This window comes from Canis lupus, chromosome 12 (assembly GCF_048164855.1).
Source record: "Canis lupus baileyi chromosome 12, mCanLup2.hap1, whole genome shotgun sequence".
NCBI lineage: Eukaryota > Metazoa > Chordata > Mammalia > Carnivora > Canidae > Canis > Canis lupus.
The window spans coordinates 31402-58365 of NC_132849.1; the positions used below are offsets into that span (position 1 = coordinate 31402).

General features: G+C 46.3%; 1 long non-coding RNA gene across 6 annotated transcripts; it reads right to left on the minus strand.

Moving 5' to 3' along the window:
* On the minus strand, positions 1-25764 carry LOC140600820 (uncharacterized). Of its 6 annotated transcripts, none has more exons than XR_012003957.1 (6): positions 25618-25764; positions 16522-16689; positions 15706-15926; positions 12017-12124; positions 10417-10909; positions 1-115 (listed from the first exon to the last, which is right to left on the minus strand). It is a non-coding gene; the product is annotated as an uncharacterized lncRNA (long non-coding RNA). The 6 variants fall into 6 exon arrangements; XR_012003956.1 differs by lacking the exon at positions 25618-25764 and adding an exon at positions 25010-25582; XR_012003955.1 differs by lacking the exon at positions 25618-25764 and having other exon boundaries at positions 16522-17087.
* Positions 25765-26964: the final 1200 nt, after the last annotated feature.

Genomic DNA, 26964 nt, shown 5'->3' on the forward strand with positions numbered 1-26964 from the left:
CTGAAATATTTTAATTTGGCAATTATTTTTACTTAATATATAAAACTTGGAGAGGAAATGTTACTGTAGAATATCAAAGGAGTCCAAAGCGTTCCAGTATCTTTCTCTTCTTTTCCTGAAATAAACATATTTGTCAAATTAGCTGGGCTAATTTTTCTAAAGAAAAAGAGGTTCACTAACATTTACAAATACTTAAAGAGTCATTGACACTACGTCTATATTTTGAGATATACCACTTGAGGAAAAACATATAAAATATGTACATATTAATGCTTTAAGACTTTTCTTTGTTAGTTCAGGTACAAATGCAAATAAAATACTCTACAGCTTTGTAGTAAAGGTTTCTCTGTCAAGTCATTTAGTTACAACAGCTTTTCTGGTCCTTCTGGAAACAAGTTATGATCAATGAAAACTATGAGTTTGCTGCTTACACTTTGGAAAGAAACAGAAGAAGCAGAATTTCACATCAAAAGAATAAAGAAAAATCAATTTTACTGTGGAATCTAACAAAGTTTAACTCTGCCTATAATGTGGTAAAACTATGTTATGTAGAAACATAACCATGGGATTTTCTGGTTTGTAACCTAAGTCAAGGTATGTAGCCAATAAACCAAATCATATGATAATGAAACTGTGAATTGTTTATACAGATTTCATAAGACTATCAGTCTTTGTAAACTTAATTACTGTATGTAATGATTTATTCAAGCTATCTTAATCTTTTTTTTTTTTAAATATTTTTTCTTTATTTATTTATGATAGTCACAGAGAGAGAGAGAGAGAGGCAGAGACACAGGCAGAGAGAGAAGCAGGCTCCACGCACTGGGAGCCCGACGTGGGATTCGATCCTGGATCTCCAGGATCGCGCCCTGGGCCAAAGGCAGGCGCCAAACCGCTGCGCCACCCAGGGATCCCTATCTTAATCTTTATCATATTTAATTATCAAGGAAGGAGTTTATTACTTGGAATTGCATAGAATTACATGCTGTGATATACTAACTACAAAAGTACAATGCATACCTTAAAAAAGGATTTTTAAATTCCTTTCCCATACAAGATTATATTTAATTGGTTAATTTTTATTATAACCAGATATACATATTTATTTTGCATTCTTTTGTGTTCATAAGGAAAGGTAGACCAACCAATCTGTATTATTAAAAGAAACAGGTGAAGTAGATATAAAAGAAAAACTAGGAGTAGAAAGAAAAATAGAAACTTCCTTAGAAAACTGAAATTTGAAAACTCGCTAGAGCAGTTAAGTCCAGTAATTCAGGGAAATATAAGACAAAAGGGCAATTTACAGATAAAATGACTTGCAATTCATTAAAGATAGTAGCAACAACAGTTTAATGCCTTAAAAAACATCAGCCATTAAAGGAATTACAGGATGAGTGTTTCTAACAATGAAAAGCTACTAAATTTTAAAAACTGATATTGTATGAATTTAGTCAAATTTGTGTTACATTCTTGATTCTTTTTCTAGTATATATTAGTATGGTTAGAATCATGAGGCTCAGGCATAGGGTCTTACATTACACATCACTTGAGTAGCTACTGCACTTCATCTAACAATCAAGTGATGAGTTACAGCTGTGTTCTGAAACATTTCAGGATGGTAAGAAATCAATAAATTCTCTAAATCTCTTTCATAACTCAATAATCTTACTCCATGTATCTCCTCGTTCAATCTTAAAAACTGATATATTTCCTCCAAAACTAGTAGCAAATACATAATCATAATCGTATGTTCAAATGGATTTGAATAAAGTGGTATGTTAAGACTAGCAAAGCTCAACTTCTTTGTTCTATAGAATTTCACCTAAAAATCTGTAAGTATTGATTCTAATTCCTATGACCATGATGTGGCTACCCATCTGGTAAACTGAGGGTGTTAATTATTAAGCCCAACTAGTCTGCTATCCTTCCATCTTCTACTATGCAATATTTCTCAGATGAAGTAAAATTCTTCTCATTCATTCTGTTTTTCAAAACTTCAAATAAAAGTTTGCATTAAACTGTAAATCCTTGTGGAATAATACATAGGAGATTTTATTTAGGAAGGATATATTAGATGCTTAACTTAAAGCCATGGAATGAACTCTCCCCTTCCTTTGCTTGAATGTGAACAGTGCTTAGAAAGGAAACAGAGTGAGGTATGTACAGTGTATGTACAGTGTATGTTACCTCCAATCTCTAGTGAAAAAATTAGTCATAAAACAGTGCTTATAAATATCTTTTTAAAAGTTACGTGTTACATATCACATTGTTTTACACCCTAAAACAAAGGCTGTGTCTTTGTTCTCACTGCAAACTTAAATATCTTTATTGCTACCATATAAACAATTCAGTTTCTGATTTCAAAACTGATTAACTTAAATACTGATTAATAGTAAAGGAAATTTGATTATGCTTTAATCGTTACAGTTGAATAAAACAAGACACTCATATTTATAATCATAGACTACTGATGCATATTAATCCATACTACTAATGCATATTAATTCATCATACTAAAATATTTAAGTAGTAAATAAGGGAATTTTAAAAAACTGGAATCTCATTCTTATGCACATAGTATCAGAAGAGGTCCAAATATTACCTATTAAAAATTAAAAGAGATTTTCAAATTGTTCTACGACTGAGTGGTTTGAATTTTTCCAGATTTTTTAATTTTTTTTTATTTTTTTTAATTTTTATTTATTTATGATAGTCACAGAGAGAGAAAGAGAGAGAGGCAGAGACATAGGCAGAGGGAGAAGCAGGCTCCATGCACCGGAAGCCCGATGTGGGATTCGATCTCGGGTCTCCAGGATCGCGCCATGGGCCAAAGGCAGGCGCCAAACAGCTACGCCACCCAGGGATCCCGAATTTTTCCAGATTTTAAAAAATCCATTAAAAATACAAACTCAGATCCTATATATGACATGTTTACACAAAATGGAAGATCTTCAATGTATTAGTTTGGGTGTCAATGGAGAAAGATTAAGAGAGAGGTGGAGAGGGACAACAGACACAGACATTGAAGTAAAAATTTTTGTTTGATCATTTCTGCATACTTTCCAGATTCTTATGATAGTACAATTTAGGAAAGTAGAGTTCTAACAGAGCAACTGCACAACACGGAGAGTGTGCCAAGTTCCCTAAAGGGCTGCAGCGTACGCACACATTGACCCGGGAGTAGCTCGGAGGGGCTCGGATGGCGGATCCGGGGAGAGGGGGCTGCGTGTCCCGGGCGCAGCTCGGAGGCGGCTCCGGCAGAGGAGGAGGCTCTGTGCGGAGGGGGATGCGCGGCTCCAGGAGCAACTCGGAGGGTGTCGGGCAGCGGCTTGGCGGAGAGGCGTCTGCGCAGCCGGGAGGGCGAATCCGACAGCGCTGGCCCCGGAGCACTGGGCGCCGGGGACACAGCCCAGGATCCGGCCTCCCCCGGAGACAGGCAGAGGCTGGGAGGGCCCAGGACAGCAAGGACGCTCCTGCCCGGAGCTGAGTAGATCAGGGGCCCCGCCCCCAGAGCATCCAGGCCCTGCAGACTGAGAGCTCCTGAGTTACTGCAGGAGCTGAATCCAGGGCTCCAGAGCTGGCTGCCGCCACGGTGGTTGCTCCTCCTGGGGCCTCAAGGGGTAAACAACCCCCACTGACCGTTGCACCAGGCAGGGGGCAGAGAAGCTCTCCCAAGTGCTAACACCTGAAAATCAGCAAAACAGGCCCCTCCCCCAAAAGACCATTAGACGGACAAGTTCCAGGGAAAGTCAAGGGAATTAAAGTATACAGAATCAGAAGATACTCCCCAGTGTTTTCTTTTCTTTCTTTTTCTTTTTTTTTTTTTTTGCTTTTTTGCTTGTTGATTTCTGTTTGCTTCCCCCACCGTTTTTTTCCGTTCTTTCTTTTTCTGTCTCTTTTTCTTCTCTTTTTTCTTTCTTTCTTCCTTTTTTCCTTTTTCTTTTTCTCTTTTCTTTCCTTCTATCTCTCTTCTCTTTTTCTCCTTTTCCCAATACAACTTGTTTTTGGCCACTACACAGTGAGAGAAATGACTAGAAGGAAAACCTCACCTCAAAAGAAAGAATCAGAAACAGTCCTCTCTCCCACAGAGTTACAAAATCTGGATTAGAATTCAATGTCAGAAAGCCAATTCAGAAGCACTATTATACAGCTACTGGTGGCTCTAGAAAAAAGCATAAAGGACTCAAGAGACTTCATGACTGCAGAATTTAAATACAATCAGGCAGAAATTAAAAATCAATTGAATGAGATGCAATCCAAACCAGAAGTCCTAACGACGACGGTTAATGAGGAGGAAGAAAGAGTGAGTGACATAGAAGGCAAGTTGATGGCAAAGAGGGAAACGGAGGAAAAAAGAGACAATTAAAAGACCATGAGGTTAGATTAAGGGAAATAAACGACAGCCTGAGGAAGAAAAACCTATGTTTAACTGGTGTTCCCGAGGGCGACGAAAGGGCCAGAGGGCCAGAATATGTATTTGAACAAATCATAGCTGAAAACGTTCCTAATCTGGGAAGGAAAACAGGCATGCAGATCCAGGAAATAGAGAGATCCCCCCATAAAATCAATAAAAACTATTCAACACCTCGACATCTAATAATTAAGCTTGCAAATTCCAAATATAAAGAGAAGATCCTTAAAGCAGCAAGAGACAAGAAATCCCTGAATTTTATGGGGAGGAGTATTAGGGTAACAGCAGACCTGTCCACAGCGACCTGGCAGGCCAGAAAGGGCTGGCGGGATATATTCAGGGTCCTAAATGAGAAGAACATGCAACCAAGAATACTTTATCCAGCAAGGCTCTCATTCAGAATGGAAGGAGAGATAAAGAGCTTCCAAGACAGACAAGAGCTGAAAGAATACGTGAACTCCAAACCAGCTCTGCAAGAAATTTTAAATTTTAAAATCTTAAAATTCCCCTTTAAGAAGAAGTCCAGTGGAACAATCCACAAAAACAAGGACTGAATAGATATCATGATGACACTAAACTCATATATTTCTTTTTTTTAATATTTTTTTCTTTATTTATTTATGATAGTCACACACACAGAGAGAGAGAGAGAGAGAGAGAGAGAGGCAGAGACACAGGCAGAGGGAGAAGCAGGCTCCATGCACCGGGAGCCCGACGTGGGATTCGATCCCGGGTCTCCAGGATCGCGCCCCGGGCCAAAGGCAGGCGCTAAACCGCTGCGCCACCCAGGGATCCCTAAACTCATATCTTTCAATAGTAACTCTGAACGTGAACGGGCTTAATGACCCCATCAAAAGGCGCAGGGTGTCAGACTGGATAAAAAAGCAGGACTCATCTATTTGCTGTCTACAAGAGACACATTTTAGACAGAAGAACACCTACAGTCTGAAAATAAAATGTTGGAGAACCATTTACCATTAAAATTGAAATATTCAAATTGATCCTCAAAAGAAAGCAGGGGTAGCCATCCTTATATCAGATCAACTAAAATTTACCCCGAAGACTATACTGAGACTTGAAGAGGCCCAATATATCATACTTAAAGGATCTATCCAACAAGAGGACTTAACAATCCGCAATATATATATGCCCCGAATGTGGGAGCTGCCAAATATATCAATCAATTAATAACCAAAGTGAAGAAATACTTAGACAATAATACACTTATCCTTAGTGACTTCAATCTAGCTCTTCCTATACTCGATAGGTCTTCTAAGCACAACATCTCCAAAGAAACGAGAGCTATAAATGATATATGGGACCAGATGGATTTCACAGATTTCTACAGAACTTTACTTCCAAACTCAACTGAATACACATTTTTCTCAAGTGCACCTGGAACTTTCTCCAGAATAGACCACATGCTGGGACAGAAATCGGGTCTGAACTGATACCAAAAGATTGGGATCATCCCCTGCATATTCTCAGACCATAAACCTTGAAATTAGAACTAAATCACAACAAGGAGTTTGGAAGGACTTCAAACACGTGGAGGTTAAGGACCATCCTGTAAAAGATGAAAGGGTCAACCACGAAATTAAGGAAGAATTAAAAAGATTCATGGAAACTAATGAGAATGAAGAAACAACCGTTCAAAATCTTTGGGATGCAGCAAAAGCAGTCCTAAGGGAGAAATACATCGCAATACAAGCATCCATTCAAAACCTGGAAAGAACTCAAATACAAAAGCTAACCTTACACCGAAAGGTGCGAGAGAAAAAAACAGCAAATAGATCCTACACCCAGCAGAAGAAGAGAATAAATAAAGATTCAAGCAGAATTCAATGAAATCGAGACCAGAAGAACTGTGAAACAGATCAACAGGGATCCCTGGGTGGCGCAGCGGTTTGGCGCCTGCCTTTGGCCCAGGGTGCGATCCTGGAGACCCGGGATCGAATCCCACATCGGGCTCCCAGTGCATGGAGCCTGCTTCTCCCTCTGCCTGTGTCTCTGCCTCTCTCTCTCTCTCTGTGACTATCATAAATAAATAAAAATTGAAAAAATAAAAAAAGAAACAGATCAACAAAACCAGGAGTTGGTTCTTTGATAGAATCAATAAGACAGATAAACCATTAGCCAGCCTTATTAACAAGAAGAGAGAGAAGACTCAAATTAATAAAATCATGAATGAGAAAGGAGAGATCACTAACAACACCAAGGAAATACAAACGATTTTGAAAACATATTATGAACAGCTATTCGCCAAAATTAGGCAATCTAAAAGAAATGGGCGCATTCCTGGAAAGCCACAAACTACCAAACTGGAACAGGAAGAAATAGAAAACCTGAACAGGCCAATAACCATGGAGGAAATTGAAGCAGTCATCAAAAACCTCCCAAGACACAGGAGTCTAGGGCCAGATGGCTTCCCAGGGGAATTCTATCAAAAGTTTAAAGAAGAAACCATGCCTATTCTACTAAAGCTGTTTGGAAAGATAGAAAGAGATGGAGTACTTCCAAATTCGTTCTATGAGGCCAGCATCACCTTAATTCCAAAACCAGACACAGACCCCACCAAAAAGAATTACAGACCAATATCCCTGATGAACATGGATGCAAAAATTCTCAACAAGATACTAGCCAATAGGATCCAACAGTACATTAAGAAAATTATTCACCATGACCAAGTAGGATTTATTCCCGGGACACAAGGCTGGTTGAACACTCGTAAAACAATCAATGTGATTCATCATATCAGCAAGAGAAAAACCAAGAAACATAGGATCCTCTCATTACATGCAGAGAACAGCATCCATTCCTGATCAAAACTCTTCAGAGTGTAGGGATAGAAGGAACATTCCTCAACATCTTAAAAGCCATCTACAAGAAGCCCAGAGCAAATATCATTCTCAATGGGGAAGCACTGGGAGCCTTTCCCCTAAGATCAGGAACAAGACAGGGATGTCCACTCTCACCACTGCTATTCAACATAGTACTGAAAGTCCTAGCCTCAGCAATCAGACAACAAAAAGACATTAAAGGCATTCAAATTGGCAAAGAACAAGTCAAACTCTCCCCCTTTTGCCGAAGACACGATACTCTACTAGAAACGCCAAAAGTCTACACCCCAAGATTCCTGGAACTCATACAGCAATTTGGTAGCGTGGCAGGATACAAAATCAATGCCCAGATATCAGTGGCATTTCTATACACTAACAATGAGACTGAAGAAAGAGAAATTAAGGAGTCAATCCCATTTACAATTGCACCCAAAAGCATAAGATACCTAGGAATAAACCTAACTAAAGAGGTAAACGATCTATACCCTAAAAACCATAGAACACTTCTGAAAGAAATTATGGAAGACACAAAGAGATGGAAAAATATTCCATGCTCATGGATTGGCAGAATTAACATTGTGAAAATGTCAATGTTACCAGGGAAATTTATACGTTTAAAGCAATCCCTATCAAAATACCATGGACTTTCTTCAGAGAGTTGGAACAAATTAATTTAAGATTTGTGTGGAATCAGAAAAGACCCCGAATAGCCAGGGGAATTTTAAAAAAGAAAACCATGTCTGGGGGCATCACAATGCCAGATTTCAGGATGTACTACAAGCTGTGGTCATCAAGACAGTGTGGTACTGGCACAAAAACAGACCCATAGATCAATGGAACAGAATAGAGAACCCAGAAGTGGACCCTGAACTTTATGGTCAACGAATATTCGATAAAAGAGGAAAGACTATCCATTGGAAGAAAGACAGCCTCTTCAACATATGGTGCTGGGAAAATTGGACATCCACATGCAGAAGAATGAAACTAGTCCACTGTCTTGCACCAGACACAAAGATGAACTCAAAATGGATGAAAGATCTAAATGTGAGACAGGATTCCATCAAAATCCTAGAGGACACAGGCAACACCCTTTTTGAACTCAGCCACAGTAACTTCTTGCAAGATACATCCACGAAGGCAAAAGAAACAAAAGCAAAAATTTACTATTGGGACTTCATCAAGATAAGAAGCTTTTGCACAGCAAAGGATACAGTCAACAAAATTCAAAGACAACTTACAGAATGGGAGAAGATATTTGCAAATGATGTATCAGATAAGGGGCTAGTTTCCAAGATCTATAAAGAACTTCTTAAACTCAACTCCAAAGAAACAAACCATCCAATCATGAAATGGGCAAAAGACATGAACAGAAATCTCACAGAGGAAGACATAGACATGGGCAACATGCACATGAGAAAAAGCTCTGCATCACTTGCCATCAAGGAAAAACAAATCAAAATCACAATGAGATACCACCTCACACCAGTGAGGTTGGGGAAAAGTAACAAGGCAGGAAACAACAAATATTGGAGAGGATGTGGAGAAAAGGGAACCCTCTTACACTGTTGGTAGGAATGTGAACTGGTGCAGCCACTCTGGAAAACTGTGTGGAGGTTCCTCAAAGAGTTAAAAATAGACGTGCCCTACGACCTAGCAATTTCACTGTTGGGGATTTACCCCAAAGATGCAGATGCAATGAAACACCGGGACACCTGCACCCCGATTTTATAGCAGCCATGTCCACAATAGCCACACTGTGGAAGGAGCCTCGGTGTCCATCGAAAGATGAATGGATGAAGAAGATGTGGCTTATGTATACAATGGAATATTACTCAGTCATTAGAAACGACAAATACCCACCATTTGCTTCAACGTCGATGGAACTGGAGGGTATTATGCTGAGTGAAGTATGTCAGTCGGAGAAGGACAAACATTATATGTTCTCATTCATTTGTGGAATATAAATAATAGTGAAAGGTAATACAAGGGAAGGGAGAAGAAATGTGTGGGAAATATCAGAAAGTGAGACAGAACATGAAGACTCTTAACTCTGAAAAAAAAAAAAGACTCCTATCTCTGGGAAACGAACTAGGGGTGGTGGAAGGGAAGGAGGGCGGGGGGTGGGGGTGAATGTGTGACAGGCACTGAGGAGAGCAGTTGACGGGATGAGCATGGGGTGTTATAATGTATGTTGGCAAATTGAACATCAATAACAAATAAATTTATTATTAAAAAAAGAAGAAGAAGAAAAAACAAAATAAATAATGTATGTGTAATGTGAAAAAAATTAAAATTAAAATTAAAAAAAGGAATAAGCAGGGTGAGCTGCAGAGGGAGAGGGCGAAGCAGGCTCCCCACAGAGCAGGGAGACCAGTGGAGGTCTCAAAGCAAGGCCCCTGGGAACATGGCCTGACCTGAAAGTAGGGGCCTCACTGACTGAGCCACCCAGTGCCCTACCTTGATCTTATCGTTCATCCGAGTGGTCGAAATGTGGGTGGATCCATTCATCCCATGCGGCGGCCATGAACATGTCACATCTAACCAACTGTGGACATGGCGTGCCTAGGACAGGTAGATTGACTGTCTAACACTCTGATTAGAATTGAGACTGAGACAGTGTATCTACTGTATTCTTCCAATGATCTTAGTGCTTAGAAATGTGTCTGCAATCCTAGGCGCTTTATCTCTATTCTTGGAGAAAGGAATCCCAACCAGAACTTTCCATCTACTGAGTGGAACTTGAGCTGCTCTGCCTTCCTCCAGTGACCTCTGATCTGGGCACATGAAGGACAAGGAACAGGGCCAGTTAGATGGAATCCCAGAAGTCTTTTGCAAACAGGAAAACGGCCTGCTTTCCACGTGCTTCTGTGCACCCAGGGTGCCACAGGCCCATGAGGCTTGATGTGGAGAGCTTCTTCGCTGGCGAGAGACAGCTGCTCCACAGGAAGATGCCCAGCAGCCCTATCGACAAGGTTAGGCAGCAGAGAATTCTAGGCCATGTTTTCTGCTGTGATTGCCCACAGTAGCTCCATGAGGTTCATCCTCTTCCACAGCCCTTCTCAGAGGAGGAAAAGGAAGCTCAGAGAGGAGCAGTGACATTCCCAAAACATGCCAGTAGTAGAGGCAAGCCTCAGGCCCTGTGCTATGTATGGGGTGGTCACTCACCTGTGGAGCTGCTGGCCCAGGACCCTTTGGGCTTCGCTGAACACCTGGTAGACAGGGAAAACGACTGCGTTTTCTGAGAGGCTCCTCTTCTGGAAGGATCGCAGCAGGGACTGTACAAAAGTATCCATTCTGCCTTTGCGGTGAGTCCTCATGCTCCAGGCCTCATCTGTGGTCAGGGTGGATGATTCCTTTCCACACCAGAGGCACAAGGAGGGGCACTGTAGTCAGCTTCCAAGCCACAAGCCACTGGGAAGATCAGAGTCTGGCGCTCAGCCCAGAGACACCCATCCCCTCAGGAAGTTGTACAGGAAAAAGAATTTCAGGACCCACAGAGAAAAAGGTTTTAGGCTTCAAAGTACCATTGGTTGGTTGGGACGCAGGGTAGAGCAATGGAAACTTCCACACACATGAATAGCTGAGCAACACTCGCATTCTCTCAACTCAGAGCTTTTATGAAGACGAGTATTCCATGGAGTCATCCATAAACATCCAACTGCAGATAGAACACAGAGGGTTAGCACCTCAATTTTGCTCAACATCCCATAAATGGGGCCTGAAAAGAGACCACAGCATGGGCTGCATGGCATTTCCCCTAAGCTGATGTACCTTAATCTGTACCTGACATAGGGAGGAAGGAGCAGGGGAGAACACCTCTTTCGGCAGGCCCCAGGGGAGCCAGTTTTTTCTAGTCTGGGTGCTTGGCTTACCCTGATCATCTCTGGGTCCTGACTTTCACCATGAATGGGACTTGTTCTCAGCCCAGACTGGCCATTCTTGTAGTCGGTGGCCTGATGCACCTGTGCTTCTCGGGGGTAGATGGAGTAATTGAACCCTTGGAGCAACTCATCCAAGATTTCCTGTGTGGATCTCCACAAAAAAGACAGAGCCAGCCACTTGGGTCAGGCGGCATCAGAGGGCATCCACCCAAACTGGACATCCAGGATATGGCAGATCTAGCAACTTAAACAGTCTGTGGGGACACCCACGGTGCTCCTTGCAGCACGGCAGACATGGCAAGAGAATGCCATCATGTCAAGTGCCAAGGGCCTTCAATGGCTGAATCACTGTGGCAGACGGCCCCATTGATGGAGTACTACGAGTACCTCTACGGACACAGTTCATGACCCGTTGGGCCTGTAATTATCTGATGTGTTCTGGCACATGACACCTTAGGGATAAATATATGAAATGGCTTCATCCCACCCTTTTTTTTGTCTGAAAACACCCACTTTAGTGTGATTTTTTGTGAGGCCTGCAGACGTTGTGCAACGACAGTGGAGCTGCGTTCTACACAGGATACCTGGGGCGCGTGGGTGAAATAAGGAAAATGGTAGTGAAACGCAAAGACACTCAGTGCTCTGAGTGAAAAACAAACCACCCCCACTCCTCAAAAGCATGAAATCTATTCTGCACCATTCCAACCTAGGGGAACAGTGCCTTATCACCTCAGATGTAGCCGGAGGTTAGCAGTGGAGGTTCAGGTCTCTTTGCATTGGGCCTGTGCGACACTCGTGTGGAAACACTACGGGAGGGCCCCAGGTTTATCTCCATGTTTGTGTGGTGGCCATCTTGCTGTGGAGAACCCTCTTCCCATTCTCACCTCAGAACAGCACTGTGCCTTGTTTGCCTGGTACACCTGATCATTGTCTAGGGAGTTAGAAGAGTTGAAGCCACAGAACATCTCCTCCAAGATCTCCTGGGTGCAGCTCTGCAAATACAGTGCCCCGTATGTACAGGGCCAAGAGACATTAGGGTACTCCCTCCACATCACAACAAGGGGACATCCCCTTTAGAAATCGTGTTCTCTGCTTCACATCACAGGGGCATCTGAAGGGACATCTGGAAATGAGAACCCAGATGAAAGACACTCTTGTGCTCATGGCTTACATACTTGAAGTTGAGCTTAGCCCTCAGCACTCACCTTCTCATCTTGCCTACTATGACCTGGTGTCTGAACACCAAAGATGTGTCAGGCTTACAAACCGTGACACCTGGTTTCTGCCCAGGAAGGGCATGTTCCTCTCCTCTGTCCCCTCCTCACACACACAAACACACACACACACATACACACACACACATACACACACAGTCTCAAACAACACACCGTCTTACATGCATGAAAACGGAAACACACTCAATGAGGGTTAAAGAGGTGCGAGCCCCCTCAGCTGAGATTACAGTGTGGCCTGCTCTCCATTGGCCTCCCCCAAGGTGCCTTGTGGTACCTGTTGAAGTCTCCCGCACATAACCAGAAGCTTTTGAAAGAGGGCCGAACTGACGTCCATAGTGGCATGAACATCTCTCTTTCTGGACTCTCCTAAGCCAAGAGCCACTGAAAGTAGGGCAACAGCAACAGAACAAATTTTTCTCTAGTTAAGTGAGCTGGAAAGAGGGACATTGTTCAATGCAGCTTCCTGGTTACCAGAGTTCTAAATCCGTTACACGCTTGTCCCCAAGGAAGTGATGTCACATTTTCAAGATTCCAGCCCGTGGGCCCCTCCCTTCAGTCAGACCTATCCAGAGCCCCTTCTTGGCAGATGACTGCTTGCCCCTCGTTATCTTGTAAACTTTACTTCCGCAGCCAAAAATGCCATAGCTAGAACTCTCTGAAAATGCAAGGAAGGTCCTACTTTTCTGGACACGGAGCTGAATTCAGACCTCATTTTCTGTGCTTGCCTTTCCAGATCTGTGACCTATCTAACCCACCGTGTCTCTCATATCGACAGGATCCCAACCTGCACAGTGATCGGATAGTCAGAATCATCTTCCTAGGGACATCATTGGGGGTCTATGAATGATATCTGCAATGCACGTGAGCTGGTGCCCTGTGTATCTGAGGCGCAAATTTTCAGGATGGTGGATTGACATGAATAGGTGAGATGTGGCATGGAGTACCAGTGAAAGTGGCCTGGGTTCCACTGTTTTCACTTGACCTCCGGCCTCATTTCAATGGGGGCACCATGATGGGGTGGGAATGCTCTAAGATGCAGACATGGTGATCTTCTGTAGTCAAACCATCCAATTTTTCCTGTTCTATTTTGAATGAGACAGAGGTGCCTCTTTCTGGGCTCTGGGGGTCACAGCCTTCACCATGGCTCCCAGCGATAATGACCTGTGGCATAAATATCCCTGTGTCACTCCGAGGTGCTTCATGACTGGTTCCTGACCAACACAATACATCCAACTCAATGGCATGTCATATCTAATTTCCAAATTGATCTATGTTTAAGGTTAGGGTTAGGCCTCAGGGTTAGGGTTGGGTTAAGCTTCAGGGTTAGGTTTAGGATTAGGGGTTAGGGTGAGAGTTAGGGTTAGGTTTCAGGTTTAGGGTTAGGGTAAGGAGTTGGATTAGGGTTAGGCCTCAGGTTAGGGTGAGGGTTGGGCCTCAGGTTTAGGGGTGAGAGTTAGGCCTCAGGGTTAGAGTTAGGGGTTAGGCTGAGGGGTTAGGGTTAGGGGTTAGACCTAGGGATTAGGGCTAGGTTTAGTGTTTAGGGTTAGGGTGAGGTTTAGGCCTGGGGTCAGTGTTAGGGTTAAGCCTAAGGGTTAGGGTTCAGGTTTAGGCCTCAGGGTTAGGCCTCAGGGTTAGGTTAGGGTTAGGCCTCAGGATTAGGCCTAGTGTTAGTCCTCATGGTTAGGCCTTAGGGTTAGTTTTTGGCCTAGGGTCAGGGTTAGAGTTAGGCCTTAGTGTTACGGTATAGGCTTAGGCCACAGGGTTAGGCCTCAGGGTTAGGCCTAGGGGTTAGGCCTAGGGGTTAGGCCTCGGGGTTAGGCCTAGGGGTTAGGTCTCAGGGTTAGGCCTCAGGGTTAGGGTTTAGGGTTAGCCCTCATGTTTAGGTTTAGGGGTTAGCCGGAGGCGTTAGTGTTAGGGGTTAGTCCTAGGGGTTATGGTTATGATTAGGGTTTAGGGTTAGGGTTAAGGTTAGCACTGGGGTCCGTGTTAGCATTAGGACTAAGGGTTAGGGTTTAGGTTGAGGCCTCAGGGTTAGGCTTCAGGGTTAGGCCTTAGGTTTAGGGTTAGGCCTCTGGCTTAGGCCCCAGGGTTAGGCCTTAGGGTTCGGCCTCAGATTTAGGCCTCAGGATTAGGTTTAGGACTCAGGGTTAGGGTAAGACTTAGGCCTCAGGATTAGGATTTAAGTTTAGGCCTCAGGGTTACAGTTATGGGTTAGGGTCAGTGTTAGGCCTCAGGGTTAGGGGTTAGGACTCAGTGTTAGGGTTAGGGTTAGGCCTCAGGTTGAAGGGTTAGGACTCAGGGTTAGAGTTAGGGTTTGCCCTTAGAGTTAGGCCTCAGATTTAGGGTTAGGGTCTGGGTTAGGGTCAGGGATAGGCCTCAGGGTTAGGGTTAGGGTTAGGGTTAGGGATAATCCTCAGGGTTAAGCCTCAGGGATAGGGTAAGGGTTAAGCCTCAGTGTTAGGGTCAGGGTTAGAGTAAGGGTTAGGGTCAGGGTTAGGCCTCAGGGTTAGCCTCAGGGATAGGGTCAGGATTAGGCCTCAGGGTTAGGGATCAGGGTTAGGAAATGTCATGCTTAGGCCTTATCCTACATTCCCTGTGCGGATCTCTACAAAAATGACAGAACCAGCTGCTTGGGTCAGGAGGCATCAGAGGGCTTCCACCCAAACTGGACTTCCAGTATATGGCAGATCTAGAAACTTAAACAGTCTGTGGGGACACCCAAGGTGCTCCTTGCAGCACAGCAGACATGGCAAGAGAATGCCATCATGTCAAGTGCCAAGGGGCTTCAATGGCTGAATCACTGTGTCAGATGGCCCCATTGATGGAGTACTACGAGGACCTCTATGGACACAGCTCATGACCCGTTGGGCCTACAATGATCTGATGTGTTCTGGTCATGACACTTTAGAGATAAACATAGAGAATGGCTTCATCCCACCCTTCTTTTTGTCTTACATCACCCACTTTAGTGTGATCTTTTGTGAGGCCTGCAGACGTTGTGCAACGACAGTTGAGCTGCGTTCTACACAGGATACCTGGGGTGCGTGGGTGAAATAAGGAAAATGGTAGTGAAACGCAAAGACACTCATTGCTCTGAGTGAAAAAAACAAACCACCCCCACTCCTCAAGAGCAAGAAATCTATTCTGCACCTTTCCAACTTAAGAGAACAGTGTCTTATCACCTCAGATGTAGCTGGAGGTTAGGGGTGGAGGTTCAGGTCTCTTTGCATTTGGGCCTGTGGGGCACTAGTGTGGAAACACTACGCGAGGGCCCCAGGTTTCTCTACATGTTTGTGTGGGGGCCATCCCTCTGTGGAGAACCCTCTTCCCATTCTCACCTCAGATCAGCAGTGCTCCTTGTTTGCTTGGTGCACCTGATCATTGTCTAGGGAGTTAGAAGAGTTGAAGCTGGGATCCCTGGCTGGTGCAGCGGTTTAGCGCCTGCCTTTGGCCCAGGGCGGGATCCTGGAGACCTGGGATCGAATCCCATGTCGGGCTCCCGGTGCATGGAGCCTGCTTCTCCCTCTGCCTATGTCTCTTCCTTTCTCTCTCTCTCTCTCTGTGATTATCATAAATAAATAAAAATTAAAAAAAAAAAGAAGAGTTGAAGCCACAGAACATCTCCTCCAAGATGCAAGGCATCTCCTCCAAGGGTGCAGCTCTGCAAATACAGTGCCCTGTATGTACAAGGCCAAGAGACATTAGGGTACTCTCTCCACAACACAAGGGGACATCCCCTTTAGAAATCGTATTCTCTGCTTCACATCACAGGGGCAGCTGAGGGACATCTGGCAAGGAGAAGCCAGATGAAAGACACTCCTGCGCTCATGACTTACATACTTGAAGTTGAGCTTGACCCTCAGCACTCACCTTCTCATCTTGCCTGCTATGACCTGGCGTCTGAACACCAAAGATGTGTCAGGCTTCCAAACCGTGGCAGCTGGTTTCTGCCCAGGAAGGGCATGTTCCTCTCCTCTATCCCCTCTATACACACACACACACACACACACACACACAGTCTCCAACACACACACCTCTTACACATACACAAACTGATACACACTCAATGAGGGCTAAACAGGTGCGAGCCCCCTCAGCTGAGATTACAGTGTGGTCTGCTCTCCATTGGCCTCCCCCAAGGTGCCTTGTGGTACCTGTTGAAGTCTCCTGCACATAACCAGAAGCTTTGGAAAGAGGGCCGAACTGACGTCCATAGCGGCATGAACATCTCTCTTTCTGGACTCTCCTAAGCCAAGAGCCACTGAAAGTAGGGCAACAGCAACAGAAGGTCTTGTTCTCCTGACCGGCTCCAGTTAAGTGTGCTGGAAAGAGGGACATTGTTCAATGCAGCTTCCTGGTTACCAGAGTTCTAAATCCGTAACACGCTTGTCCCCAAGGAAGTGACGTCACTTTTTCAAGATTCCAGCCCGTGGGCCCCTCCCTTCAGTCAGACCTATCCAGAGCCCCTTCTTGGCATATGACTGCTTGCCCCACGTTATCTCGTTAACTTTACATCCTCAGCCAAAAATATCATAGCCACAACTCTCTGAAAATGCAAAGAAGGTCCTATTTTTCTGGACACGGAGCTGAATTCAGACCTTTCTTTCTGTGCTTGCCTTCCCAGATCTGTGACCTATCTAACCCACCGTGTCTCTCATATAGTTCATAGGTTCCCAACTTGCACAGTGATAGAAGAATCAGAATCTTCTTCCTAGGGACATCATCGGGGGTCTATGAATGATATCTGCAATGCACGTGAGCTGGTGCCCTCCGTATCTGAGGTGCAAATTTTCAGGATGGTGGATTGACATGAAGAGGTGAGATGTGACATGGAGTACCAGTTAAAGTGGCCTGGGTTCCACTGTTTTCACTTGACCTCCGGCCTCATTTCAATGGGGACACCATGATGGGGTGGGAATGCTCTAAGATGCAGACATGGTGATCTTCTGTAGTCAAACCATCCAATTTTTCCTGTTCTATTTTGAATGAGACAGAGGTGCCTCTTTCTGGGCTCTGGGGGTCACAGCCTTCACCATGGCTCCCAGCGATAATGACCTGTGGCATAAATATCCCTGTGTCACCCTGAGGTGCTTCATGACTGGTTCCTGAGCAACACAATACATCCAACTCAATGGCATGTCACATCTAATTTCCAAATTGATGTATGTTTAAGGTTAGGGTTAGGCCTCAAGTTTAGGGTGAGGGTTAGGCCTCAGGTTTAAGGATGAGGGTTAGGCCTCAGGGTTAGGGTTAGGGGCTAGGCTGAGGGGTTAGGGTTAGGGGTTACACCTAGGGGTTAGGTTTAGGGTTAGGGTTTAGGTTTAGGATTAGTGTGAGGCTGGGGGTCAGTTTTAGGGTTAAGCCTAAGGGTTAGGGTTTAGGTTTAGGCCTTCGGGTTAGGCCTCAGGGTTAGGGTTAGGGTTATGCCTCAAGGTTAGGCCTCAGGATTAGGCCTCAGTGTTAGGCTTCAGGGTTAGTCCTAAGGGTTAGTTTTAGGCCTAGGGTCAGGGTTAGGGTTAGGCTTCAGGGTTATGGTTTAGGGTTAGGCCTCAGGGTTAGACCTAGGGGTTAGGCCTCAGGGTTAGGCTCAGGGTTGGGGTTCATTTTAGGGTTAGGTTTAGAGTTAGGGTCAGGGTTAGGGTTAGGGTTAGGGTTAGTCTCAGGGTCAAGGTTAGGGTCAGGGTCAGGGTTAGGGTTAGAGTTATGCACCAGGGTTAGGGTTAGGGTAAGGGGTTAGGGTTAGGGTTAGGGTTATGGCTCAGGGTTAGGGTTAGGTTTATGCCTCAGGGTTAGGATTTAGGGTTAGGTCAAGGCGTTAGTGTTGGTGTTAGGCCTTGGGTCAGGGTTCGGATTAAGGTAAGGTGTTAAGGTTAGTGTTAGGGTTAGGCCTCACGGTTAGGGTTATGTTTAGGCCTCAGGGTTAGGGGTTAGGTTTAGGCCCCATGGTTACGCCTTTGGGTTAGGTCTCAGGTTTATGTCTCAGGATATGGTTTAAGACTCAGGGTTAGGGTAAGAGTTAGGCCTCCGGGTTAATATTTAGGTTTAGACCTCAGGGTTATGGTTTGGGTTAGGGTCAGTGTAAGGCCTCAGGGTTAGGGGTTAAGACTCAGTGTTAGGGTTAGGGTTAGGCCTCAGGGTTTGGGTAAGAGTTATGCCTCAGGGTTAGGGTTTAGGGTTAGGCCGACGGGTTAGGGTTGGGTTTAGACCTTGGGGTCAAGGTTAGGATTAAGTAAGGTATTAAGGTTAATGTTAGGGTGTGGCCTCACAGTTAGGGTTATGGTTAGGCCTCAGGGTTAGGGGTTAGGTTTAGGCCTCAGGGTTAGGGTTTAGGGTTAGGCAACATGGTTAGGTTTAGGGGTTAACCAGAGGGGTTAGGGTTATGGATTAGTCCTAGGGGTTATGGTTATGTTTAGGGTTTAGGGTTAGGGTTAGGGTTAGGGTTACCACTGGGGTTAGTGTTAGGATTAGGACTAAGGGTTAGGGTTGAGGTTTAGGCCTCAGGGTTAGGCCTCAGTGTTAGGCCTTAGGTTTTGGGTTAGGGAGGGGCCTCAGGCCTAGGCCCCAGGATTAGGCCTTAGGTTTAGGCCTCAGGGTTAGGTTTAGGACTCAGGGTTAGGGTAAGAGTCAGCCTCAGGGTTAGGATTTATGTTTAGGCCTCGGAGTTACGGTTTCGGGTTAGGGTCAGTGTTAGGCCTCAGGGTGATGGGTTAGGACTCAGTGTTAGGGATAGGGTTAGGCCTCAGGGTTAGGGGTTAAGCCTCAGGGTTAGAGTTAGGGTTAGGCCTTAGGGTTAGTCCTCAGAGTTACGGTTAGGGTCTGGGTTAGGGTCAGGGTTAGGCCTCAGGGTTAAGCCTGAGTTAGGCCGAGGGTTTAGGGTTAGTGTTAAGCCTCACGGTAAGGCCTCAGGGTTAGGCCTCAGGGATAGGCCTCAGGGATAGGCCTTAGGGTTAGATTTAGGCCTCAGGGTGATGGTTAGGGTTAGGCTTCAGGGTTAGGGTTTAGGTTTAGGCCTCAGGGTTAGGCCAAGTTTTTTGGCCTCAATGTTAGGGGTTAGGGTTAGGGTTAGGCTTCAGGGTTAGGGGTTTAGGTTAGGCCTCAGGGTTAGGTCTCACGGTTAGGGTTAGGTTTAGGGTTAGGGTTAGGGTTAGATTTAGGTTCAGGGTCAGGGTTAGGGTTAGGGTTATGGCAGTGTTAGGGTTAGGGTTAGGGCCAGGGTTAGGTTCAGGGTCAGAGTTAGGGTCAAGTTTAGGGTTAGGGTCAGTTTTAGGGTTAGGGTCAGGTTCAGGTTCAGGTTTAGGATCAGGGTCAGTGTTATTGTTAAGGTTAGGGTTAGGCCTCAGGGTTAGTGGTTAGGGTTAGGCCTCAGGGTTAGGGTTAGTGTTCTGCCTCAGGTTTAGGGATTAGGTTTAGCCCTCTGGGTTAAGGGTTAGGGTTAGTCCTCATGGTTAGGGTTAGGGGTTAGGCCTAGGGGTTAGAGTTAGGATTAGGGTTTAGGGTTAGGGTTAGGTTTAGGCCTCAGGTTTAAGCCTCAGCATTAGGCCTCAGTTTTAGGCCTCAGGGTTAGATTTAGGACTCAGGGTTAAGCCTAGGGTTTAGGCCCCAGGGTTGGGTCTCATGGTTAGTTTTAGGCCTCAGGGTTAGGGTTTAGGTTTAAGCCTCAGGGTCAGGAGTGGGGTTAGGCCTCATGGTTAGGGTTTAGTGTTAGGGTTAGTGTTAGGTCTGGGGCTTAGGGGTTATTGTTAGGCCCCAGGGTTAGGCCTCAGGGTTAGGGGTTAGGGTTAGGGTTAAGGTTAGGGTTCGGGTCAGGATCGGGGTCAAGGCCAGGGTCAGGGTCAGGGTTAGGTGTATGGTTTGGCCTCAGGGATAGGGTTTAGATTTAGGCCTCAGTGTTAGGCCTAGGGGTTAGGCCTCAGGTTTAGGGTTAGGCCTTAGCGTTAGGCCTCAGAGTTAGACTTCAGGGTTAGGTTTAGGCCTTAGGGTTAGGGTTAGGCCTCAGGGATAGGGTTTTATTTTTAGGCCTCATTGTTAAGCCTAGGGCTTAAGCCTCAGGGTTAGGGGTTAGGGTTAGGGTTAGGCCTCAGAGTTTGGGATTAGGGTTAGGGTTAGGCCTCAGGGTTAGGGTTATTATTAGGGTTAGGTTTAGGGTCAGGGTCAGATTTCAGTTTAGGGTCAGGGTTAGGTTTAGGGTGGGTTAGGGTCAGGGTTAGAGTTAGAGTCAGGTTCAGGGTTAGGGTGAGGGTTAGGGTCAGGATTAGGGGTAGGGTCAGGGTCAGGGTTAGGGTTAGGGTCATGGTCAGGGTTAGGGTTAGGGTCAGGGTTAGGTTTAGTGTTAGGGCAAGGGTTTGAGTTAGGCTTCGGGGTTAAGGTTAGCATAAGAGGTTAGGTTACGTTTAGGGTTCAGGCTTCAGGTTTAGGGTTAGGGTCAGGCCTCAGTGTTAGCGGTGAGAGTTAGGCCTCAGGGTTAGGATTTGGGGTTAGGCCTCATGGTTTGCGTTAAGAATTAGACCTCAGGGTTAGGTCTCAGGTTTAGGCCTCAGGGTTAGGACTCAGGGTTAGGCCTCAGGGTTAGGGTTAGGGTTAAGGCCGAGGGCTTAGTGTTAGGGGTGAGGCCTAGGGGTTAGGATTAGGGTTAGGGTTTAGGGTAAGGGTGAGGGTTAGGCCTGCGTTCAGTGTTAGGGTTAAGCCTAAGGTTTAGGGTTTAGGTTTAGACCTCAGGGTTAGGATTCAGGGTTAGGCCTCAGGATTAGGCCTCAGTGTTAGCCCTTAGATTTAGGCCTTAGGGTTAGATTTAGGCCTCAGAGTTAGGGTTAGGGTTGGGATTCAGGGTTAGGTTTTAGGTTTAGGTCTCAGGGTTAGGCCTCAGGGTTAGGCCTCAGTGTTTGGGATTACAGTTAGGGTTAGGGTTAGGCCTCAGGATTGGGGATTAGGTTTAGGCCTCGGGGTTAGGCCTCAGGTTTAGGGTTCGGGTTCGGTTTAGGGTTAGGGTTAGGTTTAGGGTCAGAGTCAAGGTTAGGGATAGGATCAGGGTTAGGTTTAGGGTTAGGGTTAGGGTTTGGGTGAGGGTCAGGTTTAGGTTTAGGCTCAGGGTCATGGTTAGGGTTAGGGTTAGGATTAGGCCTCAGGGTTAGCTTTAGGGTTAGGCTGAGGTGTTAGGCCTCGGGGTTAAGTTTAGGCCTCAGGGTTAGGGGTTAGGGTAAGGCTTCAGGGTTAGGGTTTATGTTTCGGCCTCAGGGTTAAGACTAGGAGTTAGGCGTCAGGGTTAGGGTTTAGAATTAGGGTTAGGGTTAGGCCTCAGGGTTAAGGTGAGGGTTAGGCCTCAGGCTTAGGACTCAGGGTTAGTCCTCAGGGTTAGGGTTAGGTTAGGCCTCAGTATTAGGGTTAATGCTTAAGCCTCAGGGTTTGGGTTGGGGGTTAGGCCTCAGGGTTAAGACTCAGGTTTAGGACTCAGGGTTAGTGTTTAGGTTTAGGCCTTAGGGTTAGGACTAAGAGTTAGGCCTCAGGGTTAGGGTTTAGGGTTAGGCCTCAGGGTAAGTCCTCAGGTTTAGGCCTCAGGGTTAGGTTTAAGACCCAAAGTTAATGTAACGGTTAGGCCTCAGGGTTAGGGTTTAGGTTTAGGGCTAATGGTTAGGCCTAGGGGTAGGCCTCAGGGTGAAACCTCAGGGTTAGGTTTAGGCCTCAGGTTTAGGGGTTAGGGTAAGGCTCAGGGTTAGGGCTAGGAGTTAGGCGTCAGGGTTAGGGTTTAGGGTTAGGGTTAGGGTTAGGCCTCAGGGTTAAGGTGAGGGTTAGGCCTCAGGATTAGGCCTCAGGGTTAGTTCTCAGGGTTAGGGTTAGGGTAGGCCTCAGTATTAGGGTTATGTGTTAGGCCTCAGCATTTGGGTTAAGGGTTAGGCCACAGGGTTCAGGTTATGGGTTAGGGTCAGGGTAAAGCCTCAGGGTTAGGTGTTAGGCCTCAGTGTTAGGGTTAGGTTTAGGCCTCATGGTTAGGGTGAGGTGTTAGCCCGATGGATTAGGGTTAGGGGTTAGGCCTGGGGGTTACGGTAGGATTAGGGTTTAGGGTTAGGTTTAGGGTTAGGCCTGGGGTCAGTGTTAGGATTAGGACGAACCGTTAGGGTTTAGGTTTTGGGTTACACCTCAGGGTTAGGCCTCAGGGTTAGGGTTTAGGTTTAGGCCTCAGGGGAGGCCTAGGCGTTAGGCCTCAGGGTTAGGGGTTAGGGTTAGTGTTAGGGTTAGGCCTCAGGGTTATGGGTTAGGTTAGGCCTCAGGGTTATGGGTTAGGGTTAGGCCTCAGGGTTAGGCCTCAGTTTTAGGGTAATGGTTAGGATTAGGTTTAGGGTTAGGATCAGAGTCAGTGTAAGGTTTAGGGTAGGGTTAGGGTTAGGGTCAGGGTTAGGGTCAGGGTCAGGGTTAGGTTAAGGGTCAGGGTCAGGGTTAGGGTCAGGGTTAGGTGTAGGGTCACGGTTAAGGTTAGGCTCAGGATCAGGGTTAGGGTTAGGCCTCAGGGTTAGGGGTCTGGGTTAGCGTTAGGGTCAGGGTTAAGCCTCAGGGTAAGTGTCAGGGTTAGGACCAGTGTTAGGGTTAGGGTTAGGCCTCAGGATTAGGCCTCAGGTTTAGGCTTCAGGGTTAGACCTCAGGGTGAGGTTTAGGCTTCAGGGTTATGGTTAGGTTTAGGCCTCAGAGTTAGGATTTAGGTTTAGCCCTCAAGGTTAGGCCTAGGCGTTAGGCCTCAGGTTTAGGTGTTAGGGTAGGCCTCAGGTTAGCGATTAGGGTTAGGCCTCAGGGTTAGGGCTCACGGTAAGGCCAAAGGGTTAGGGTCCGGGTCAGGGTCAGGGTTTGGGTCAGGGTCGAGATAAGGGTCAGGGTCAGGGTAGCGTCAGGGTTAGGGTTAGGGTCATGGTTAGGGTTAGGGTCAGGGTCAGGGTTAGGGTCAGGGTCAGGGTTAGGGTCAAGGTTAGTGTTAGGGTCATGGTTAGGTTTAGTATAAGGGTCTGGGTTAGGGTCGGGGTCAGCGATAGGGTTAAGGTTAAGGTTAGGGTTAGGCTTAGGCTTCAGGGTTAGGGGTTAGTGTTAGTGTCAGGGTCAGGGTTAGGCCTCAGGGTAAGGCCTCAGGGTTAGGTCTCACGGTTAGGTTTAGGCCTCAGGGTTAGGGTTAGTGTTAGGCCTCAGGGATAGGGTTTAGGTTTAGGCCTCAGTGTTAGGCCTAGGTGTTCAGACTCAGGGTTAAGGGTTAGGGTTAGGGTAGGCCTCAGGGTCTGGGGTTAAGGTAGGGTTAGGCCTCAGGGTTAGGTTTAAGCCTCAGGGTTGGCTTAGGGCTAGGCCTCAGGGATAGGGTTCAGGCCTCAGGGTTAGGGTTAGTGTTAGGGCTCAGGGATAGGTTTTAAGTTTAGGCCTCAGTGTTAGGCTTTGGGGTTAGGCCTCAGGGTTAGTGATTAGTGTTAGGGTTAGGCCTCAGGGTTTGGGGTTAGGGTTAGGGTTAGGCCTCAGTGTTAGGGTTAGAGTTAAGGTTAGGGTTAGGGTCAAAGTCACAGTTAGGGTTAGGGTGAGGGTTATGTTTAGGCTTAGGGTTAGGGTTACTGTTAGGGTAAGGGGTTAGGATTAGGGTTAGGTTTCAGGCCTCAAGGTTAGGGTTAGGATTATGCCTCAGTGTTAGCAGTTAGGGTTAGGCCTCAGGGTTAGGGGTTAGGTTTAGGCCTCAGGGTTAGGGGTTAGGGTTAGGTCTCAGGGTTAGGGTTAGGGGTTAGGCCAAGGGTTTAGGGTTAGGGAGTAGGCCTAGGGGTTGGGGTAAGGGTTAGGGTTTAGCGTCAGGGTTAGGGTTAGGCCTGGGGTTTGTGTTATGGTTAGGCCTAAGGGTTAGGTGTCAGGGTTAGGGTCAGGGTCGTAGTTAGCCTCATCCTAGATTTTCTGTGCGGATCTCTACAAAAAAAGACAGAGCCAGCTACTTGGGTCAGGATTCAGAGGGCTCCCACCCAAACTGGGCTTCCAGGTATGACAGATCAAGCAACTTAAACAGCCTGTGGGGACACACAAGGTTCTCCTTGCAGCACAGGAGACATGGCAAGAGAATGGCATCATGTCAAGTGCCAAGGGCCTTGAATGGCTGAATCACTGTGGCAGACGGCCCCATTGATGGAGTACTACGAGGACCACTAAGGACATAGCTCATGACCCGTTGGACCTATAATGATCTGATGTATTCAGGCACATGACACCTTACAGATAAACATAGAGAATGGCTTCATCCCACTTTTCCTTTTGTCTTAAATCACCGTCTTCAGTGTGATCTTTTGTGAGGCCTGCAGACATTGTGCAACGACAGTGGTGCTGCATTCTACACAGGACACCTGGGGCACGTGTGTGAAATAAGGAAAATGGTAGTGAAACGCAAAGACACTCAGTGCTCTGAGTGAAAAAAAAACAAACCACTCGCACTCCTCAAAAGCATGAAATCTATTCTGCACCTTTCCAATCTAGGGGAACAGTGTCTTATCACCTCAGACACAGCCGGAGGTTAGGGGTGGATGCTCAGGTCTCTTTGCGTTTGGGCCTGTGTGGCACTCGTGTGGAAACACTACGGGAGGGCCCCAGGTTTATCTCCATGTTCGTTGGTGGCCATCTCTCTGTGGAGAACCCTCTTCCCATTCTCACCTCAGAACAGCACTGCTCCTTGTTTGCCTGGAGCACCCTATCATTGTCTAGGGAGTTAGAAGAGTTGAAGCCACAGAACATCTCCTCCAAGATCTCCTGGGTGCAGCTCTGCAAATACAGTGCCCCATATGTACAGGGCCAAGAGATATTAAGGTACTCCTTCCACAACACAACAAGGGAACATCCCCTTTAGAAATCGTGTTCTCGGCTTCACATCACAAGGGCAGCTGAGGGACATCTGGCAAGGAGAAGCCAGTTGAAAGACACTCTTGCGCTCATGACTTAACATACTTGTAGTTGAGCTTGGCCCTCAGCACTCATCTTCTCATCTTGCCTGCTATGACCTGGAGTCTGAACACCAAAGATGTGTCAGGCTTCCAAACCGTGGCAGCTGGTTTATACCCAGGAAGGGCATGTTCCTCTCCTCTATCCCCTCTACACACACACACACACACACACACACATGCACAATCTCACATTAACACACCCTTTTACACATACACAAATGGACACACACCCAATGAGGGTGAAAGAGGTGCGAGCCCGCTCAGCTGAGATTACAGTGTGGTCTGCACTCCATTAGCCTCCCACAAGGTGCCTTGTGGTACCTGTTGAAGACTCCCACACATAACCAGAAGCTTTGGAAAGAGGGCCGAACTGACGTCCATAGCGGCATAAACATCTCTCTTTCTGGACTCTCCTAAGCCAAGAGCCACTGAAAGTAGGGCAACAGCAACAGAAGGTCTTGTTCTCCTGATCGGCTCCAGTTAAGTGCGCTGGAAAGAGGGACATTGTTCAACGCAGCTTCCTGGTTACCAGAGTTCTAAATCTGTTACACGCTTGTCCCCAAGGAAGTGACGTCTCGTGACGTCAATCTTTTTCAAGATTCCAGCCCTTGGGCCCCTCCCTTCAGTCAGACCTATCCAGAGCCCCTTCTTGACATATGACTGCTTGCCCCACGTTATCTCGTTAACTTTACATCCGCAGCCAAAAATGCCATAGCCACAACTCTCTGAAAATGCAAGGAAGGTCCTACTTTTCTGGACACGGAGCTGAATTCAGAACTTTCTTTCTGTGCTTGCCTCTCAGATCTGTGACCTATCTAACCCACCGTGTCTCATATAGTCCACAGGTTCCCAACTTGCACAATGATAGAAGAATCAGAATCTTCTTCTTAGGGACATCATCAGGGGTCTATGAATGACATCTGCAACGCACGTGAGCTGGTGCCCTGTGTATCTGAGGCGCAAATTTTCAGGATGGTGGATTGACATGAAGAGGTGAGATGTGGCATGGAGTACCAGTTGAAAGTGGCCTGGGTTCCACAGTTTTCACTTGACCTCCGGCCTCATTTCAATGGGGGCACCATGATGGGGTGGGAATGCTCTAAGATCAGACATGGTTATCTTCTGTAGTCAAACCGTCCAATTGTGTCCTGTTCTATTTTGAATGAGACAGAGGTGCCTCTTTCTGGGCTCTGGGGGTCACAGCCTTTACCATGGCTCCCAGCGATAATCACCTGTGGCATAAATATCCCTGTGTCACCCCGAGGTGCTTGGTGACGGTTCCTGACCAACACAATACATCCAACTCAATGGCATATCACATCTAATTTCCAATTGTTTAAGGTTAGGGTTAGGCCTCACGGTTACGGTTAGGGTTAGGCTTCAGGGTTAGGGTTAGGGTTAGGGATTTAGGTGAAGGTTAGATTAGGCTTCAGGGTTAGGGTTAGGGTTAGGCTTTAGGGTTAGGGTGAGGGTTAGGCCTGAGGTCAGTGTTAAGGTTAAGCCTAAGGGTTAGGGTTTAGGTTTAGGCCTCAGAGGTAAGCCTCAGGGTTAGGCCTCAGGGTTAGTGTTAGAGTTAGGCCTCAGCATTAGGCCTCAGGATTAGGCCTCAGTGTTTGGCCTCAGGGTTAGGCCTTAGGGTTAGGTTTAGACCAAGGGGTTAGGGTTAGG